Raw genomic sequence first — 16,901 nt, forward strand, 5'->3', positions numbered from 1 at the left:
GGGATCCTACAATGCACAGGACAACTCCCCTCAGGAATTACCTGGCCTTAAAATGTCATCAGTGCCAAGGGTTACAAACCCTGGGTTACTGCATGTTCTCTGTCTGCCACATAGTATCCATGCTACTCAACTGCATTAAAACTGAGTTTCCTAACCTATAAAAATGTGATCAAAATAATATATATTTAAAGGGTAATTGTGAAGATTAAATAAAAGAATACATCTGAAAGACAACAGCTCAGTTCATACACACAAAAAAGAGCTTAAATAATGTCTACTACTTGTCTTCTTTGCAAAACCTTTTATCTTACTTGTATAACTTGCTATAAGTAAGACTTTCACACTCTTCACAGTCACACAAAGAAAAAACATGGGTATGCTTCTCATTATCTACTTCTTAAATATCTCAGAAATAAATAAATCATTAAATTAATTCTCTTCTGCTTCTTGAACCCACCATTTCTTTTCCATCCATATTACCACATTCCTCATTAAGAGTCTGAACTTTTTCTTATCCAGGATCATTGCAAACGTACCTACTTCTAGCCCCATGTCTCTCAACAGCAAGGGCGTGTTACTGATCTTACAAGGAGTCTTGGAAAAAAATCAGCTCAAATATGAAGAAGATATGTGTTGGGTGAAGATTTTTACCATTCAGCTAAACCAGAAGGAGGGGAACCAAGCTGAATTTTGGAAACATGTGCCTGCTCTGCTGAAAATCTTCAAAATGTGGCTAAAGGACTGTGTGACTTTTGGCTTCCATTTAGGATGTAAAAAGCATCATTCCCACTCTTAACAACAGCAAAAGCAAACCCACACAAAGAAGACACCAGACAATCAGCAAATTCAAATTTTCTTGTTTCCATCAAAAACTGAGATCACAGGGTGACCAACTAACCAGAAACCTAAGAAAAGACAGGCACTTCTAAACAGAGAAGTGATGCTAGTACTAGCTTGCCTGGGACAGCTGCTGCTGGCCACCAGTAAGAAGAATTCTGGGCCTTCCCTGGTGGCGCAGTGGTTGAGAATCTGCCTGCTAATGCAGGGGACACAGGTTTGAGCCCTGGTCTAGGAGGATCCCACATGCCGCAGAGCAACTAAGCCCGTGAGCCACAACTACTGAGCCTGCACGTCTGGAGCCTGTGCTCCACAACAAGAGAGACCGTGATAGTGAGAGGCCCGCGCACCACGATGAAGAGTGGCCCCCACTTGCCACAACTAGAGGAAGCCCTTGCACAGAGACGAAGACCCAGCACAGCAAAAATAAATAAATTAATTGATAAACTCCTATCCCCAACATCTTCTTTAAAAAAAAAAAGAATTCTGGAAAATTTTTAATTAATCAGTAAGAGAAGCTAGGAAAATATTATAGCAGGGGTCCCAAGCCCCTGGGCCATGGACTGGTACTGGTCCACAGCCTGTTAGGACCTGGGCCACACAGCAGGAGGTGGGCAGCAGGCGAGTGAGCAAAGCTTTATCTGCTGCTCCCCATTGCTCCCCATCGCTTGAGTTACTGCCTGAACCGTACGCCCCACACCCCGCACGTGGACAAATTGTCTTCCACGAAGCAGGTTCCTGGTTCCAAAAAGGCTGGGGACCTCTGTATTACAGAACCCTTTAAAGCCATATACACTGAAGAAATTTCCAACCTCTCTCAGGCTCTTTTCTAAGGATAGTATCAGGTGTTCACTCAAAATTTGTGAGGTCCTGAGAAAGTCTCACTCTTGCTGCAGGCTTTGGGGGCAGGGTGAACAGTACCCACTGTGGAACTCAGATTCTTCTCTCCATGTCTCCTTTAGATTAAAAACCTGAAACTTCTGGGAATGAAACAAATTACAATAGCCAAAGCTATACTGAAAAAGAAAAAGTTGGAAGTTTCACATGGTTAACTATCTAGTGCCCAGACCTACAGTAACGTTTCATTAATCACAATAATGTGGTTGGAGAAGGTATAGGCAAATAATAAAAGAGAACAGAGTCCAGAAAGAGTACTACATATATTTGTCAATTGATTGAAATGTAATGGACTCCAATCCAATGGGAAAAAAGCTGGTGTTTCCAATAGTGCTGGAATATCCATAATAGTCACATTAAAAAACACACACACACACAACATATACACAACTTTAAAAAATTAACTAAAACTAGGTCATTGTCCTAAATGTAAAACCTAAAGCCATAAACTTTCTAGAATAAATATAGGAAAAAAAACATTTGTGCCTTGAAGTTAGTTGAAAATATTTTAGCTATAACACTGAAAATAGCATTTAAAAATCATAGTAAACTAGACTTTATCAATGTTACAAGTTGGCTCTTCAAAAAGCACTAGTAAGAAAATGAAAAGAGTCACAGGATGGGAGAGTGTAATTGAAAATTGCATTCCTACCTATAGATTATATTCAAGATTAAAAAAAAATCAAAACTTAACAATAAGAAAATAAATAACTTAAAATAAACAAGGTTGCTCTATAAAGCCAAAAAGTACCATAAAGAAAATGACTATTCCAGAGATTTAAGTATCATTGAAAGTATCAATTCCCTCCAGGTTCCTTGCTTATCCCTGTGGTCTATATTTTTGAACTTTAATTAAGCATGAATTGAGGATAGAAGAATCAACAGTCTGGAGGCAGCAAGATGGAAGGTTGGATCAGACATCTTCACATGGATACATGTGCCCAAAAGGCAACACTTTCAGTGGATAGAAGAGTATAATAATATATACTTTCAGAAAGGAAATAGTAACTTCCATTATACCTATTGTTCTCTAGATCCTAACCAGTATTCTTAAACAGTAAAAAAAAAAAAAAAAAAAAAAAAAAAAAAAGGATAAAACATAAGAATTTGAAAGAAAACACAAATTTGTAATTAGGAGATAATGTAATGTGCATATAGCACATCACAAACACTATAAGAAATTCAATGAATCAATAGTAAAAAAAATCCCTAAATATGCAGAAATGAGGATAATATTTAAATAAACAAAAATATTTTAAAAAGCAATAAAATCATTTTTTTTTGACCATGCCACATGGCTTGTGGGATCTTAATTCCCCAACCAGGGATCGAACCCAGGCCATCAGCAGTGAAAGTTCAGAGTCCTAACCACTGGACCACCACGGAATTCCCTAAAATCCTTTTCAATAGCAATAAAATATATGATTTATATTAAAGCAGAGAAAGAGATATTCTCCTGCTCTGAATTTTATAGTCTATAGGAAAGGTTCTGGTGAATGAAATACAGGCAGAAATGTTTTTCAACTCCAAGAAGGGTCAGAAAAATCTTTACTTATCGTTAACTACTCCATTCTTTCTCTACTGCTGTGATGGAGGAGGTTGTATGTCCCATGTGATATGTTTAAAACTAGTAAACTCTCCATCATCCAGTAACCCAGAATTATTGATTTCCCAGAGTCCCCTGCCAACCTATATGCAACATGGTGTGTGAATAGAAAATAAACTTTTTCTATATAAATCCCTTGAGAATATTGTCATTATTGTTGTTTCTGCAGCATAATTTAGTCCGTGCTTACTAACTTAGAATACTGGTATCAGGAACTGGGTGTTATTGTTGCAAAACATCTAAATGTGTGGCAATGGCTTAGAAAGTAAGTTCCAAGAATGAGGATGCTAATCTCAGAGATTGAAAAGATGGTACCACATGTTATGCAGTGGCAAAATAGCTTTTAAAAAACTGGATGACTTTTCTTAAAAAAGAAAACATTGTAGGTTCTAAGTGAATAGGTTGGAAAGCCATATGTGAGTGTTCAAAGTTATTGTAAATTTTTATCAAGTTAATACAAAAAAGAAGAGTTTAGAAAAATTATTGGCCTATTTCAAGCAAAATTGAAAGGAATACAAAGAGTTCAGAAATTCAGGCAGTGTTGGATAAGTCAATTGTTTTAATTTCTTTTTAAGAGCAAGAAAACCCTCTAAAACTTCCTTAGTTAACTTAACTCCAAATATGATTAGCCAATATTGTAATCCAGGCCAATGCCTAAATCATTAGAAAGGAACACATTGTAATATATAGTGGGAAGAAAACAACCATCCCTGTGGTTTATGATTTCACAGTTTGTTGACTCCACTCAAGTAACTGCCTCTGAGAGAGCCTTCCTTAACCTCTCTTAATCTCTTTCCCAAGACTAGTTGAGTTTACCTCTCTATTTTTATGTCACTATGATGTTTTGGAATTACACCTCTTATAACACTTTACTTTTGCTATTATGTTTTTAAATATGACTTTGCTTCACCAAATTTTGAGTGCCTTTGAAACCAAGTCTTCTGTCTTATAATTGTTATAATCTCAGTATCCAGCATTTAGTAGACACTAAGTCAATACTTGTCAAATGACAGAATAAAAATAAAACAGATTTTTTTGCCTTATACTCAGTTTAATATCACATTAAATGATGACATTTTGAAATAAAAAATTAAGCAACATATTACAATTAATGATTTTTTTAAAATGTTGTCTTCTAAGTTTCTCTTTTCTACTAATAGTTTCCTGTGTTTATGGAAGCTAATTAGTGAAGTGCCTGATTTTCTTCACTAGCCTAAAAAAATCTTAGATCTTCACAATGATTTTAATATTTTAGTAGTAGGAGAACTTTATTTTCTTCCTCATTATTCTGTTGATAGGATTCAATTAATCCCATTGTCTAGTTCTATAAATAGCTGCCTTTACAAAAAATTGTTTGCTGTTTTCATTTTACGTTTTCTAGTTGTTCTTCCAAGAAATACCATGTTACAATAGTATATATATATGTGTGTGCATATATATATATATATATATTAAGAGCTAAGACCTGAGATCTGTAGAGTGAGTTAGCAAGCTGAAAATCCAGGAGAGCTAATTGTTTAGTTTCAGGCCAAGTCAGAAGGCTTGAGAACTAGAAAAGCCAATGCTGTGGTTCCAATCCAAAGGTCAGGAGTCTCGAGACATACGAGGGGTGAATGTTTCAGTTAAATTCTGAAGTCAGGAAAAAAACCGATCATTCAGTTTGAAGGCTATGAGGCAGAAAGAATTCTCCCTTACTTGGAGGAAGGTAAGCTTCTTTCATTTCTTTTTTTTTTTTTAAATTTAAGTTATCAACAGATGGTCTCTACATTATAGAGACCAATCTACTTCACTCTACCAATTTAAATGTTAATCGCATCCAAAACACCCTCACAAACACACCTAGAGTAATGTTTGAACAAATATCTGGCCACTTTGCGGCCCAGTCAATTTGACACATAAAATTAACAAACAATGTGTCTATAATTGCATTTGCATTGTGCATATAAGGTTTCTGCCTATTATAAAAATGCTATAATTATTTCAATTATTATGTTCATGTCACATTTAAAAATCTTGGGCAAGAATCTCAAGGCCATGAAAGAATATAGAATAACCATAGCTGGAATCAATTGTGGAGAAGGTCAGAAAATAATTGAACAATGAATGTCAGTGGCTGAGTAGAAATACAGCTCAACCATGAATCAGAGGAGAAATGAGTACTGTTCTCATGGTCAGAGAGAAGAAAAAACTGTTCTTGGAGTGATTGTTTTTATACATTAACCCCCACATCCAGTGATTTAATGCAATAGGAGTGTCTTTCTTACTCATGGGAAGTCCAAAATGGGTTTGTCTGATGAATATGTGGTCTTATATATGGTCTTTCAGGTACACAGTTCCCCTCCCCAGTTTGGTCTACCCTGCTTAAGAACTCTGAGTCCTCTGAATTCAGCCAGCATGTCTGATAAAGATGGTAGAAATAACACATGGGAAATATTTGGGGCCAGGCCTGGAAGTCATTTGTGTAACTTCTGATGACTTACTTGCCACAACTGAGTCACATGACCACACTAACTGCAGAGAGCCTAGGAAAGGAAATCTGGCTCTGTCCAGAAAGAAAAAAAAATGGGTTGGAGAACAAATGGACAACCTCTGCCACAAATCAGAAGCAAACCACTGCTGATTTTAAAGCGATGATTCGAAAAATTGAGGTAAAAAGACCCGAGGGTGTTTTCTGAAATCTGTGTGCATGGTATATTGCCTTATCTAAAGATAATACAATGAACAAATTCAAAATTAAAATGTATCCCTTGAAAAATGATTATCATTCATCATCTATAAAGTATATAATTCTCTATTATATATTTCTTCAAATAAAGACATTTTATAAAAATTTGCCAATAAATAGATGAATTAACATAATAAAAACAAACAATATTCCTGAAGATATATAATAAATGGTCATGACACTTGCCCCCATAGTTTATGCCCAAACTTTAGCAGTATATTTTTAACCCCGAGTCAACAGAATAAAAGAAGTTATGAGTTAGATTCTGATTAAAAAGAAAATCTTCCCCCAAACCTATGAGAATCAATAGGGGTTTCAGAAAAAAACAATGAATACACAAAACTTTTTGGGTGTCACTGAAGTTAAGAGAAATGAAAATTAAACTACCCAAAATATTTGATTTTGCTATTAGAATTTGAAAAGACAATTATGAAAATAAACATTGAGCCTGAAGGGCAATTTTTAAAGGTAAATATTAACTCTGAAAATTAAAGAACAAGGACATAGATAGGTAGAAAATTGAAATAAAAGTACTATCATCTTCCTCAGCCAAATTCTTACCAAAATAAGATTTAAATTATGCATTTATGTATATATGTGTATGTATGTTTGTTAGTTGTTAGTTTGTACAAGTGTGCTTTATATGTATATATGTACTATATGTATATAGTAATTAAAATATGTGACTTTAAGCTTAAGTAACTATTACTCATGTCAGCTATAGTCTGGACTATAGCCATAATGAATAGCTTGATAAGTGCTTAATAAGCTTATGATATTATCACCACATATTATCCAGTATAGAATATCCTTTATAAACAAATATTCATAATAAAAAGGTATTTTAGATTTATTTAGACATAGATAATAAGAATATATCATTTTAAAATTAAATATATGGTCAATGAGAAAATAGAACAGTTAAGGTTTTTTAAAATACTTTTCCCACACAGTATCATCTCTTTCCAGTAAAGAGTCATGAGAATATAGCAGTTTTTTGAGTGTTTTCTCTTTAAGGGCTTTCTTCCAAGACTCTTCAATATTTTCCCAAGTTGTTGACATCCATTTTTATATTTTTGATGCTTGTTCTTAATCGATGTTTCCTGCAAGTGAACGTTTTCACCCAACAACTAGGACTCATGTGCCTGCTTTCACTGTTTCTTAGTTTGTTGACTAAATTGTTGGGAGTTTACAGTGGGCCATCATACCACCAAGAATAACAGCCAAGTTGGCACATGCTGGGCTGATAGCATTTTTTTTTTTTTTTTTGCGGTACGCGGGCCTCCCACTGCTGCGGCCTCTCCCATTATGGAGCACAGGCTCCGGACGCACAGGCTCAGTGGCCATGGCTCACGGGCCCAGTCGCTCCGCGGCACACAGTATCCTCCCAGACCAGGGCACAAACCCACATCCCCTGCATCGGCAGGCAGACTCCCAACCACTGCGCCACCAGGGAAGCCCTGATAGCAATTTTAAATGTCATTGATTATCAGACAGTTTCAGTGATATTGAAAAGTGTAAAAAGTAGATTTAACATAGTAATATTAACTTCTTGAAAATGAAGAGATATAGTCACATGAACAATCAATTTTTCCTTTCCTCCAGTCAGTTTATACTTTATTAATACAATTTAATGATAGGATAGAAATTTATAGTAAAGTGTACATAGAATCAGAACATAAGGCCACTTTCCATTTTGCTGTTAGATATGATGCTTTTATAAAAAAAGGTATAATTCAAGTTACATATTGATACTTTATAGGATCAACCACACTGATGGTTAGAAAGTATTACATTCCAGAAGTTTCATCATATTTGGTTACATGAAATAGTTTGTATATGAACAGATTCTTTTTCAGTTATTGTCAGACAAAGTTTTGTATTTAAAAAAAACGTATATTTGAGTACTTGCTATATTCTGAGACGTGCCTAGGTGTATACATATAAAGATGTGTTGAATTTAATTTCCGACTCTAAGGTATTTATTAGAAAATGAAGACAACAAGAAATAATCAAGTAAAAGTGCAATAGGGAATGCCATAATTGAGTACAGAACACAGTGCAATGAGTGTGAAGAAGAAAGAATAATGAATTGTCAAGATATACAAACATTTTTAGAACTTGGATTTGTGTGACTTTGTTTAAGAGGGAACACCAATGGATAAGGCTATTCCAGCCAGATTAAATAGCATAAGCCAAGACACAGAAGTATGAAACTATATAGGACATTAAGGACAGAAGTAGCTTGGCCTGCTGAAATTATTCACTGCCTTTACAGAAATGCTATATTAATGCTCCTCTTAAGAAGGAGAAAAAAGTTAATTAATGAATAAACCCCATAATCAATGATGAGATTTTTTTAAAAGCTCAATTTAAGACACCTATCTCTCTATAGATAGATGATGATAAATAAATATTTATAGATGATAAATAGATATGTAGAGATATAGATATATGTATAGAGCTATCATATACATGTGATATCATATATATAATATCTATAACATATATGATATATATGTCATATATGTATAGGCAGAGAGAAGAAGAATAGTCACTAGTACCTTTCAATCTAGCATGCCTTAAATATTAGATATTATTAAGAGACTGACATTATTCAAAGCTATTAAGCTTAAATAAAATGAGTTAATTCATTTTTTTAAACATTTTTATTTTATCAATATTATTCTCCATGGTATCACTTCAAGTTCTTAAATCTGATCAGTCTATTTACTGTGTTGAAGTAAGGCTTAATGTAATTATTGTTCAATAAATAGTTTTTGACATAGTAAGTAATAGCAATAGTAAAAATAAGATTATCTAATATTTTTTCACAAACAAACAATGACTATTATTCCTGGATCATTTACTACTATAGAAATAACATAGAAGCACAGAAAAGGCAGATAAAAGGATGCCAAAGTACCAAAGTATTTTAAGGTAAGTAGTAATGAATACACAAAATTTGCTAAAATTATAAAGAATAAAAACATTGCTAAAAGGACAATAAAATGGTACGGACATTCCTACAATAAGAAAACTGTACATAAAACTATTAATATGATTGTGCTTGGCTTCTAAAGTGAAAAATAATCAGAATATTTCATGTAACAATTGCCTGCAAGAATTTTATCTCTGAAAATCTCTAACATTTTTAAGTCTCTCAAATTATGTAATCAACCAATGCAAACATTATTTTTGAAACTATCATTTTCCCTTAGAGATAGCAAATGCTTTGAAGATGAAAGGACAATGTATTTAGATGGCTTATAAAAAGAAATCTATTTCCAAAGACATTCTTCTTAATATTTTCCTTTAGGTAATTTTATAATTATCTCACATTTGAGGTAAAAATGAGATTTTGATGTGAAATTTTTCATAATTTGACCACATACTTTGCTTTTTTATACTTATTGATAGTTGGATAACAATACAGTAGAAAATCATACAAGGCAGTGCTGGAAATCTATGTTGCTTGAACTGAAGATTTATTGATAAGACATTGCATCATAATTTGTAAAAGATAGAGAATCACATTGTAGTGAATAAGATTAGTCCTCTTTGCTGTTGAAATAATCAGTAAGTGAGGTAAGCCAGAAAGGGGATGAGGACAATTCCTAACCCCACACATCATTTCTATTGATTATACCCAGATCTTACACTAACCATGATATGTGCCTGCCCAGATATCCAAGATTAGATTTGAATCCAACCCTGTGCTGTTGCTTCCTCTTATGTCCATAGATTTCCATTTATCATCAGCAACCAACATAGTGCCCCAAGAGTAACTGAGAATTTTCAAGTGTTCTTCAAATGTCCCATAAGTTAAAAGACAAGCTAAAGATGCTCAAACTTCAGCTCTAGGACAAGCTTTAGGTAAACAGATTTTAGAAGATATGTATCATTCCCTTAAAAATCAACCATAAATTAAATAACCTATTTCTGGGTGTAAGACTACCATTAAAAAGCAAATGTAGCAAAGTTATCATTAGATTTATTGACTTTTAAATAATGTAAAGTTTGAACCACTGAGTTTTCTTATATTTCATTTTTTCTAGGATATTCGTGTGTAACAAATCCATAGTCTGCTATAATCAAAAACCACTGAGAGGCCTCCTCGAAAATGTTAATTTGTAAGCCACAATAATGAACCTCTGGCTGAAGTAAAACCACAAGAAACATTTCCCCATAGATTCAGAAGAAATAGGAGTCACTCCTGAGGCTCATTTGTGCTGCATTCTCACTCTAGGCACAATACGGTAATAAACTCAGTTTTGATTACAACAGAGGTGTGTCCTTGGTTGCCCCCTGTTGGTGAACTCAATAATATTATAGTACTCACATGTGAGACCCCTTTACTTCCAGCTGTTAGAGACAACCTAGCTTGTTACAGTGAAATACTATGCTGAATATAATCTCAAAGTTTTTCTTGAACCCTGTGCTGTTGTTTATTTTTATTCATAAGATTAAGTATATAATTTAGTAATCTGATCAGATTATGTCATCTTATGTCCCTGAGTGAAACCTGGCTTATATCTTTATTTTCTATTATTGTTTCCCTTTTATATTTGTAGATTTTGTTGTTGCTAATAAGAGAAAGTGGTGACAGGTAGGAGAATATGTTCAATAAACCTGACAACATGAATTAGCCCTGAAGGCCAATAAGTAGAATGTCTCAAAACACTGGTGAGCTTTGGACAAATTTGCCTTGGGTCACTACTCAAGGCCTCATATGGAGTCTTTTCTCTTTGTCTCCCTGAGAATCAGTTTGTTTATTCCATCTACTAGGAAGTGCAGCAAGTAAGGTTTACTGATGGTGAGAGCTGGCATTTGGTCAGGATATAGACACCCAGGATATAAAAGCAGCATATTTATTTCCAACTATCTCAGCTCTCATAGGTTGTCACAGTGGAATCCTCATCCCCACCCAGGGAAATTCATGCTTCATCCATGTACTCTCACCATAGACCTAAACAGCGTTTGTATCTTTTGAAATTTTACACTTTTACTAAACATACTTACATGGACCAAGAGTCAGAAAAGCTGAAGGAAGATCCTAGGGAAGGTGGAATATTTTAAGGGTCAGCAGCTGTGTCATGCTAATAAGATGAGCAAGTAATTAAGTAGCAGTACGTGTGATCTACAAAATGGCTGTTGCTTCACTTCTTTCAAATACAATCTACCCTCCATATCCACGGATTCTAGGGCTCCACATCCAAGAAGTCAACCAACAACACATTGAAAATTTTGGAAAAAAAAAAATTCCAGAATTTCCAAGCATCAAAACTTGAATTTACAGCACTGACAATTATTTACATAGCATTTACTTTGTATTTACAACTATTTACATAGCATTTACATTGTATTAGGTACTATAAGTAGTCTAAAGATATTTTAAAATATATGAGGATATACATAGATATATCCTCATATACATAGGATAGGATAAACATATACATAGTGTTTGTCTATAACTATACATGGTTATAGACAAACACTATGCCATTTTATATAGGGTATTTGAGTATCTGAGGATTTTGGTATCCTTGGGGTCCCGGAATCAGTCCCCCACAGACCCTGAGAGATGACTGTATCATGCACAAGAATCTCTCTTATGACCCATCTTAATGGGAAATCAGTGGGAAAAGGATTTCTGGGAAAGGCAGTTTGGCCTAGCCAAATGGACATATTATAAAGGCACCCAAGTATGTTTTATTGTTGTTTAGTATGTTAAAATATCTGTATTGATTAAATGTGTTTGTTTTCTACTTATTTAAAAACTTCTAACATTCTATAAATATATAGATTTGTTAAATTTCTAGGAATTATTCCCTTAAATTAATATGAAAATATTCAGAGAGTAAATTTGTTATTAAATATAAAAATTTGCCAATTGTTACAATATTTCATGGAATAATTACAAGGGGATTTCTGACACTTTATTGATTATGATTATGATTTTGATCTACATACAAGGATTATTTTGGCTTTCTGTTGCTTTTTCTTCAAACATTGTCAATATTTTTTGCAATTGATATTTCCTGGAAGTACAATAAATCCAAATATTTTAAAATTTTATTTGTGAAAAATACTTTGTAAAGTACAAAGATTAATTAACCAAAGCAATGTCTTTGCACAATCATCTCCCTGACAGTAAACTGTTTGAATTATGTTGTCATGTTCATGTTAGCTAGATAGGATTTAATTTTTAGACAATGATAAATATATTCCAGGAATACAACAATAATAATGCATACATTTGTTAATCGGTGAAAGAGTAAATATAAATGCATATGTTTTAAATTAATTTATTTTCTGGGTTCACTTACCTTTCCATAATAGCTTACACTTAATTTGCATTACGTTCTTCTATGTTTACATCCAAGCTAGAGTCTACATGTTCCTGAAAAATTAAATATTTTGTTGCATTAACAATGTCAAGTAGAGTTAGACTCTTCCGTTAACACTTGTTATTATGTAGGCAATCACTAAGCATACAATGATATTATGTGCTTCTATGGTGATAAAGAGCTTGTACTGATAGATAAAAATAGTTGAATAAGCGATGGTGTTTCTTGCATTATAAAATCTGTTACCATTATCTGTATAACTCCTTAATCCCATACGTTCATCTTAAATCTTCTCCAAGTACATGAAACCTTAAAATAGACTTTTTTGTGAAACTCCATAGGCTCTGCAGCTGGTTAATTTGTTCATCTCCAGTAGTGCTAAAATAGACCAGTGACACCTAAATGCACTCTCTGGCATACTGTGAGAGTGCTAACACGTCAATTATAGATGTCTCTGTTAAACTTTCCTGGAATTATGTGTCCCAGGGAGCTAATTTATAGGACTAAAGGATTTGATATAGGTGTCGATTAAGCTGAATTTGGATTACCCATAATTGGCAAATGTTAATTGAAATGTGCTCTCATTTGTCAGTATAGTCAGTTCCAGTCTTTAGTATATTAATTCTACAATTTTCCTCATTTCTCTTCAACATTTCACTAATAACCTTTATATGAAGTTGAATATGGTATTGTATATTGACAATTTTTCTCTCATAGAAGACTGTAAAAGCTGGTGTATGTGATAATTTTACTGGAAAGGAAAGAGTGCAGCTGTTTATGGCATTGGAGGACCATGTACAATCCTGCATTATTCCAACCACCCTTCTTCCCATGAATTTTTTTGGGAACATTACTATGCCCTGGGCCAGTATCTAAAATCAGAAACACATAGTTTTCTGGTTATCTGGACTGTAGCATAAGGCTGAAACTCGAAGTTAAATACAGCCTTTCTACTCTTAAAAAACTCCAATATATTTATATATATATATATATATATATTTTTATGAATAGAAAGGCTCTATTTGACTTTTATATTAATTATATAGCTAATGTATATAATTATATAATTAATGTAATTTTATATAATTAAATATAATTAACATATATCACGTTTAATATTATTATATAATTAATACATAAATCCTGCTTTATCCAAACATTTAATGATATTTTTCACTCTACTGGGAAAATATTAACATTTCATGAGATATTTCTTTTTTGGGATAAACATTAAAAATAATCCATGTCATTTCAGGTCTTAAATGGGAGAAAATTAACTGAATCTTATGGATCAATGAATTCAAACCTTATTAACAACCATGTGGCATTAGTACTGTTAATATTCTCATTTTACAGAGAAGGAGAGTGAAACAAAACATGGTTAACTTTGGATCTGGGCCTTTACCAACTTCTTTCCATTTCTTTCCAGAAAGAAGAAAGTGTGAATTTTAACCATTATTAACTAAGGACTACTATCAATATCTCAGTGCAATACTGACTCCCTAAAAAAGGTCACCAGAAAACATATTAATTAAGCAAACTAATTTTTAGACCAGTGCAGGTATGGAGAACAATGCCTTGACTGAATCTTAGTGCATTTCAGAAGGGGAAGATACATACAGAATTATCAGAGTCTGGGGCCAACTGGTTTAAAGCAAGTTTTTCATTGTGAGAAGCTCATTGGGGCTGGAAACATTTTTCACACAACAGTTTAGGATTGTAGGCACAGGCAGGAAATAGCCTTAATAAGTAAACTTGTCTGATAACCAAACTGCTGGCCCAGGTGAGCAAAATTTTTCCTTTTAGAAGAGCTATTTGCCTAAATAAGCAAATTATGTTATCATATATTGGCTTACAGGATTTCCTTGAATCAAATACAATATCTACCTACTGGTTTCTAGCCCTAAATTCATGAGCAAGAATATCTAGGGACAAAGTCAAGACAAGTTAAAATGGTAGGAGGGGTGGGGTTCAGTTCTTAGTTAAGATTCCTAGGCTATGTTAATGCAAGTCAATTCTCAATACCTTTCTTGGAAAAGAAAATTTCTCATCTTATCATATGAACAAGTTATACTTAGAAAAAATTGTGGGAAATCTTTGTAAAATATGTGCCAGCTTTCTCTTTGCTGCTTAAGTTCAGAGGAAGAATAGATCATTGATCTTGTGTCAAATAAAAAATCCTGCTTCCCTCCCATCACAATTACTAGTCCCTGTTGTGGATAATTGTCTACTGTGGAAATAACTCCCATTATCAATCTAAGACTGTTCTAACACAATAGCCACTAGCCACATATAACTATTTAAATTTTAACTTTGATTAATTCAAATGTAAAAGGCAATTCCTCAGTCATCCTAATCATATTTCAAGTGTTTAACAGCTACCTGTGGCTAGTAACTACCATGTCAGACAATCCAGAATTGCAGAACATTTCTATCATTAAACAAAGTTTCATGACACAACTTTGATCAAAGATAATTCTTCATGTTCTGAGAGTTGATTCAGAATATATTCATTCACCTTTAACAAAACATAAATGTCATTTCAGGGCTTTCAGAGCAATAGTCTTATTTATGAATAGGGTTAATGCAAATTGTCATGTAGTGGCATTTCACATCAATTATTATTTTTCACGTGAATGACAACATGTTTTGTATTCCAATTTTGTATCAAACTCACATTGGACCGTCAATTTTTCATTTCATTATTTTTTGATAAAAAGCTATTGGGGCAGTGGGAAATACTTTTTCTCTTAAAGGTTCATTGAATGTTCCTTAGATATTTATGGGCACACTAAAAATAATACCACTGAGTCATTTCTGGGAAATGCAAAAATACACAAGAAGAATCCCATCATGTGCTATAAAACTTTAATGTATATTAAAATTAAACACCTATGACTTCATAGCTTTACTCTATTCCATGATAGGAAAACATAAGAATTTCATAAATGAGAGCAAGGCATAAGTAGTTGATTCTACTTGATTAGTTTCTTTCAGAACAGAATAATTTAGTTGGAAGTATAAGGAAACAAACCATTTGATCTTTTGCTGTGAAACAGTCCATCATTAACTAAACTTGAGCATCTTGAAGTTCCCATGTAATCTGTGTCCCAACACAGACCATCTGATAGGGCAGTAAAGGCACTTTTTGGTCTGAGTCTGGGCTAATACATTATTACAAGTTCCTTTTTAAAAAGAAATACTTTGAGATAGTAAATTACCAAACCTTGTCTATTAAACATCAATGGGTAAAGTATGATAAATTAAGAAATAAATGCAGTAAATTATGAATTGTCTCATATATACAAGTGTGTTTTCTTAACTCATTTTCTAACTGGTTCTTAAGGCTAATTTCACCTAGTTATATTCTTACATTTTGAATAACATAAATTGAGTCTCTGAACATTTAGTCACGTCTTCTTTGGTCTTGATCTTCTCAATAAAAACACCTAACTCGTGCTATCTCTCTAAGTTAGTGAAAGTAGAGATACCTCCCCCTGGCAACACACAGTGTGCTCCAAAATGATAGATGTCACAAGATCAGACAGATGCATATACCTTGTTCTTTTAAGATAAATCCTCCAATCCCCTATTTAAAATCTCCTCAACCCCAGCAGAGTCTCCGCAGAAGAGAGGCGCCTACAACCGAGCCTGCGGTGCGCACGTGCAGTGCATGCTGTCCCCGCCGCCGGCCCGCCTTGGCTCTCTGCCCTCTTCCGGTTCTCTCTGCCCTCTTCCGGTTCCAGCCATCTGACCAGCCACAGCCAGCCACATCTCTGGCAGCACGTTCAGCTGGCTTGGCAAGAATACTCGTCACAAGAAGGAGCCAGAGCTCTTCCAAATGGTGGCCGAGGCGCTGCGGTCGCTGTTTCCCCCGGAAGCTGCTGCCGCTGGAGGAGCAATAAGGCTCCCACGAGTTCCACTGCCCGCCGCCGGAGGACTCTGACTCTGACCGTAGCCCAAGCCACTCCTCGTGAGCCTGTACAGTATGTGCAAAACCACCTTCAGGAGCCACCTGACGAAGAAGGGCTTCCTGGTAATGCGTATAGGGCCGAGCACACCACTGACTCCTTTTTCACTGCCAAACACAGCCTCGCTGAGGAGGTGGTGCCCAGCGACACCTGCTAGTTGTGACCTCTGTGGCACCACTTCCACAAGCTCAGCATCTTCGGTACAGATTCCCCAACAGGTTCATGCGTTCCCAGCTGCCTAGCCCAGTGTTGGACAGCACTCACGCCCTCGGCCCTCCCGGGATTCTGTCTGGAAAGAAAGCACCTCGGGAGAGGTTATGACCTTGTGGAGGGCCTGGAGTGGTTCACCACGTGTGTGGACTGCATCATCCTGCTGTTTGATGCTTCTGAAGTGAGTATCTCCAAAGAATTCTCAGAGGTCAGCAAGGCCCAGAGGACAAGAGATGCATTGTGCTGAAATTCCAGGCCTTGAAGCCCAAGCTGCTGGACATGATGGACGATATGCTGGTCAGGGA

General features: G+C 34.7%; 1 pseudogene; it reads left to right on the forward strand.

The window, feature by feature from the left end:
- The first annotated feature begins 550 nt into the window (after positions 1 to 550).
- Positions 551 to 16,843, forward strand: LOC132486718 (EH domain-containing protein 1-like; annotated as a pseudogene).
- The last annotated feature ends 58 nt before the right edge of the window (positions 16,844 to 16,901 follow it).

This window comes from Mesoplodon densirostris, chromosome 3 (assembly GCF_025265405.1).
Source record: "Mesoplodon densirostris isolate mMesDen1 chromosome 3, mMesDen1 primary haplotype, whole genome shotgun sequence".
NCBI classification, from domain to species: domain Eukaryota; kingdom Metazoa; phylum Chordata; class Mammalia; order Artiodactyla; family Ziphiidae; genus Mesoplodon; species Mesoplodon densirostris.